We start from the raw sequence: 5617 nt of genomic DNA, 5'->3' as shown, positions 1-5617 counted from the left end.
GGTGTTGGGTTGACGGTTGGACTCGATGATGTTAGAGGTCTTTTCCAACCTCAGTGATTCTATGATTCTATGATTCTATGATGAGGAGTGTGGAATGTTGCCCAACATTCATTACAATTGTGCTAGTATATAACTAGGCAAGTTGTGATATAAAGAACCAGTTGATCAAAATGTCAAGAATATATTATGTTTACTAAAAATAATGATTATTGGTAATTTGTTTTGGGGTTTTTTTTAAAGTTTTTGATCTATTTAAAAATACAGTAACTCATAGCATAGGGCATTTTCATGTTTGATAGGGAATTTGCATGGGACTCTTTGTGTGCATGTTTAATGTATTTTAAGATACTGTTGACAAAATGTGAGTTTCCATAAAATAATCTAGAAAAGAGAGGACTGAGGGGGAAGAGCAGTTGTAACAGTCTTCCAGAACGTGAAAAGTTGCTATACAAGGAGTAGTCCTTTTGACTTCTGGAGTGAAAAAGAAGAAATGTACTTGGTGATTAAGGTTAGATATCAAACTTCTTTTACTGAAGGTCTTCAAGTACGTTCATGATGAGCATCTTTTGGGGGTGACCTAAGTATACTTGAACCTGTCTCAGCGTGAGGGTTGGGACTAGAACACTTGAGGACCCTTTCATGCATAAATCTGAACTCTGCTCTCCTATTTATATATTATATTATCATTGGTAGTTATGGTCAAAATTTGAATCAGTTGCAAGGGAGGGGGAAGGAGACAAAACTCCACTGCAGATTTTCTCTGCTGCTGAGTTTTGGAAGAAATTGAAGTACTATTCTAATTAAATGTGTGGATGCTAATTTTGGGGGGATTGGTATAATGAGGATTTAATAATTAATGCTAGTAGGTCAGGAAAGAGGTTTTACAGAAAATTTACAAAATTTGACTCATTTTAGAAAATTACTAACACGTCCCACAATCAGGATTTCAAAGTGCGTGAGGTTAAAACTCTCTTCTTCAGGCAGTAATAAAAATTCAGGATGTAGATTAGATGTGTCCTGGCAGGGATTTTAAACAGGTGATTTTTGCACAGAAGTGACTGGTTTGTGTCAGAGGAAGCCTCTTGGGAGTTTTCATATTTGGGTCCTGTGAATTCTGTATTTCTCAGGCAGATTACTTTTGATGTCCCCGCTTATATTCAGTATTCACTGTAACACCTGTGTATAATATATTTTATCTATAAAGATGGAGAAAATGGTAATTTTAAGAGAGATCTTGGAAACTGGGAGAAAAATGTAGCTGAAGACTAGACTGCACCATTGATTGAGACTTTATAGTTGTGCTCAGTTATAGTGGTGCTATATGTACATATAAGGATCTGAATAATGAGTAGCTTACAGCTGTGTTCACTTGAATAGCATTTCAAATAATACGTACTGTTCTGGGTTGTTTTATGCTAATGACAAAATTAATAATAGTCAAGAGCCTTTTTGCTCATTTTAAAATATTTCTGTTTAATCATAAGAGCTGTTCTTCAAAATGTATTTCAGCATACATTTCAATTTCAGAACATAAATCTTAACTTCCTTGCAAACAATTTTAAATGCATTTGAAAGTTAAATTATATTACTGATTCATGGATTCTGAGGTCAGAGGGAGTCATTTAGTCCAAACTCCTTTCTATACAGGAGATAGATTTTTTCCCAGAAGCTGAATTTAAGAATGTGTTATTAATACATCTAATCTGAAAACTGTTATTGATTCTGTTCATTGTTTACAATTATTATTCACCTCATTCTTTAATAATAGCTTATGAGTTTTGACTTTCTCTATCTGAATTTTATTGCCTAGAATTAAGTAATTGTTTAAAAAAAAAAAAAGCCCTGGTCAAGATTGATAGAATATGCTGAAATAGTATTACAGCTGCATAAAGTTATATACTGCTATATATGAAGTTATATAGTAAGCTAGATAAATTATGAATGAAGCGTAAGCAATTGTCCAGTTTTATGTTGAATCAACTTGAATCAATAGTATTAACTAAATATTGATTTGTTTTGTTATTATTATGTATTTGTTAAAATATTTATTTAAGGAAGAAATCCAGCTGGTGGAAACAAAATTTTTACTAGAACTCATTTGAAAGAAGCATTACAAATGCTTAGAATACTCCAACATTTCCACTATCAGTTAAGATAGTTGGGAATGATCCAGTCCTGGCTATGTTGTGGTCTAATCGCATTCTGTATGCTGCTAGTCCTGTTAATTCAAAAGTTAAAGACCAGATCCAGAGCCTGTTGAAATCACTAGAGGACTCCATTTTTCAGTCAAATGGCATTAAACACTTGGATTTATAATATGATAGCATTATACAGTTGCTGAGTTCGGGTACTTTTAAAATAATAGAATAATTATTTAAAACAAGGACTGAGAATTTGTTTATGTAAGTATAATTGAGTTTCCTTTTATCTAGGGATTTATAATTTTTTCTTCTACTTCACATAACCCATACTATGTATCAGTAATTTTTATTATGACCCTATGTAAGGCATGATTTCATCATTTTTTGGTGTTTATGAAACATAAACTCTTAAATAATGTTGCCTGCACTTATCGGTAATGTCTGCCTTGGTTGTCTCTCCTACCTGATGCTTTGAAACAGGATTCTCTGTATCTGTCTCCTTATTCACAGAAGGTACCACATTTAGCAAACCTGAAGTACGCTATTTGCATTTTCAAACTTCTTATCGGCCACTTCTGTTACGGTTCCTTTAAGAAAGCAACAGTTAAAGTAATACATATTCAGTAACAAATGCAAATGTCTGGTTTAAAGAGAGAAGAACAAACCTTAATAGTTTAAGTTGTCTGTACTATTTTGTGATCGTTTTCATGTCATCCATATTTTCTTATTCCTCTTGTTTGAACAGTTTTAAATTGCAGTGTAAGATACTCAAAGAAGAAATTGAGTTATCAGGATCCAAAAAATAAGGTATTTGAGATTGCTCCAGCAATTCAGTCTTACTTCTTCTTAACAGTGTTGGAATGGGAAAGAAATTTTATGTTTTTAATGCAAACCCCCAAAAGATATAGCCAAAATAAGCTGTACTAAACATAGCAAAGATGAAAAATACGTAGTGTAGTTGCCATGGCAAAGCTTTTCTTCTTTCTGGTGACAGGCGAAGCAACTGGGAGGGCTCTTGCTTTTCCGTATGACCTTGGTACCCCATCAGTCTCAGGTCCTGTGGGACAGCACCCCAGACAGCTTGTCGCCAAGCCTGCAAGCAGCAGTTCTCCCTTTAGAGCCAAAGGACCATTTGCTGACTCGGCACATCCTTTGTCATCCTGAGGTGCTTCCTGATTGATTCTCCTGCCTGAAAAGTGAGGGCAGAGGAACCAAAGCAGGGCATTTTGAATATCCTTGCTGGCAGCCTTGAAGACACTTTACTGTCACTTGCAGGTATGAGAAGTTCTGTCAGATAGCAGATAGCATACAACATTGCTTTTAACTCTACATACACCACCACGCCCCCTCCCTTCCACCCACAAGATCTCAATTTTTCATTTGTTGTATCATCTTTAAAGATGCATTCCTCATGCCCACTTCTTCTTCTAATAAGCAATGCAATATTAGGAAATAAGATGACTTTTTTTTCTCCTTAGTCAGTATCAGTATACAGATCTGAATTAACTGTGAGCAACTGAGGGTGGTTTATGAGTGCAGAAGTGATGGCTCCCAGTGAATTTCTGCACACGCAGGAACTGGTATAACATAAACATGGCAAATTTTGTTGTAATCTGTGCACAAGGCACTGATATTTTTTTTATTGCATTTGACTCATCAGGAGATAGATTTCTAGAATTTCACTCACAAAGATGAGATGCCTGTAGTCATTTGATCAGTAATATCTTACTCGTAAAATATCAGCCTCTGCTAAGTTCCAAATTCCAAAGAAGACTTTACAAAAAATTATCTAAAGCTAAGAGTCTAAAAGACCAACTTATTTCTAAGGAACCTGTTTCCTTCAGTAGGAATTCTAAGCAGAGTCAGGATTTGCAGTCAAATGTATCATGTGAAATAGAAAGATTTTCAGGAATTTTTAGCTATCAATGTAGTTATAAAACTAGGTTGACAGTGCAGTCTGTGGATTTTTTTTATAATTATGTTGAAATTGAGGCATATTGATTTAATTGCCCTTGTGGGTCTGCAGGAGCAGCAATGAACAATTCTTTTATCAGGTTATAACTGTTCCTATCACTGGCAAATGAAAAACAACAACTTTTTTTCAGAAGCCTGAATAGTTAAGTGTAAAAGCGTTGCATCTGAAAAACAAACTCAGATACAGGCATCCAGTTGCAGTTGACATATTTCTAACAAGACCTTCAGGGCTTCGTTGCTGTAGGGAAATACTAGCAATTAATGTGAAATCCAGTAAGTGCACATCTGTCTGCTAAGTTAATAAATAAAACGTAGACGGGTTTTATTAGCTGCCAGTTGTATCCAGGAACACAAGCAGTGAACTGTGATACTTAAAATAAATTGACATCTTACAAATACTATTTGAGAAATAACTATAGTCCCTGAAATGATTAGCCATAATAATAAATTTTACTTTTCCACTTCCTCATGCTATTTTAAAATTAATTTACTATATAAAAGTAAACTATGATTTTGTGATTTAATCAAATATCTGCTAGTGCCAAGATCTTTCTGGGGTAGCAGAAGGGTCTGCTTCCTTTGATACCCCTTATTTGCAGTCCAAACCACAAAATACTATGTTTGTATTGAACATAACACTTTTTGCACAGGAAACTTTGTATTTTTGTATTCAGCATGAACGTAGAGGACAGAACTGTGCCCCAGTTAATTCATAACTGTACTAGCATAAAGGAAATTCCTTAGCAGACAGGCCCCACTGCCCCATTTTTGGCAAATGCAGTATCCTATTGAAATATAGGATATTTGGAAATCTTCCAAGCAGTGATCTAGGGCTTAATATACACATATGTTTGATGTTTTAATGTGGGTCTTGACATATATTCATTGTGAGAAAAACTACAAAGGTGCTCTGGAAAGAACTTGAGAGCATTTCTTAATAAAGTGTTAGGCTGTTGCAGATGATGTTTTTATCCCCACTTTTTCAGTTCTGTCCACAATACCATATAGAACAGAAATGTCCTTTTCTTCTTCCACTTCAGAATTGGAGGAGAAACCACTCTTGACTATTTCTGGGTTTTTTTGCATAACTACTAATAATTTTCCTACTTACATTTAGTAGGGTAACTTTGTTTTTTCTGTGGTTTTACTTTTATTCCTAACACGCTTTAAAGTTCTTATTTGTGGGTTTGGTTTTGTTGTTTTTTTTTAACTCTACTACTTATTGATATTCTGTGATCCCTTTAGCTTCTCCCATCAGTTACTTGCATTATAAATTTTTACCTTACCTTCAGTACCATTAATTGCCTCCTCTTCTATTCCCTACATATAGATTATCTAATGTTTTATGAGTGCTTTCATATTTTCTTTTAATGGGTTCATTTTTACATCAGCATACTTTGTAATGTTCATACTTGGAAAATTCAGCTGACATAGTGGCAGCTTACAAGGAAGAATAGTGACTTCCATAGTTTATCATCTTTAAGATGCCGGCAGCTCTGAGG

This window comes from Aptenodytes forsteri, unplaced genomic scaffold, assembly GCF_000699145.1.
Source record: "Aptenodytes forsteri isolate BGI_AS27 unplaced genomic scaffold, ASM69914v1 Scaffold256, whole genome shotgun sequence".
Taxonomy (NCBI): domain Eukaryota; kingdom Metazoa; phylum Chordata; class Aves; order Sphenisciformes; family Spheniscidae; genus Aptenodytes; species Aptenodytes forsteri.
The sequence above is the reverse complement of the archived record's forward strand: the minus strand, read 5'-3'. Positions refer to the sequence as shown.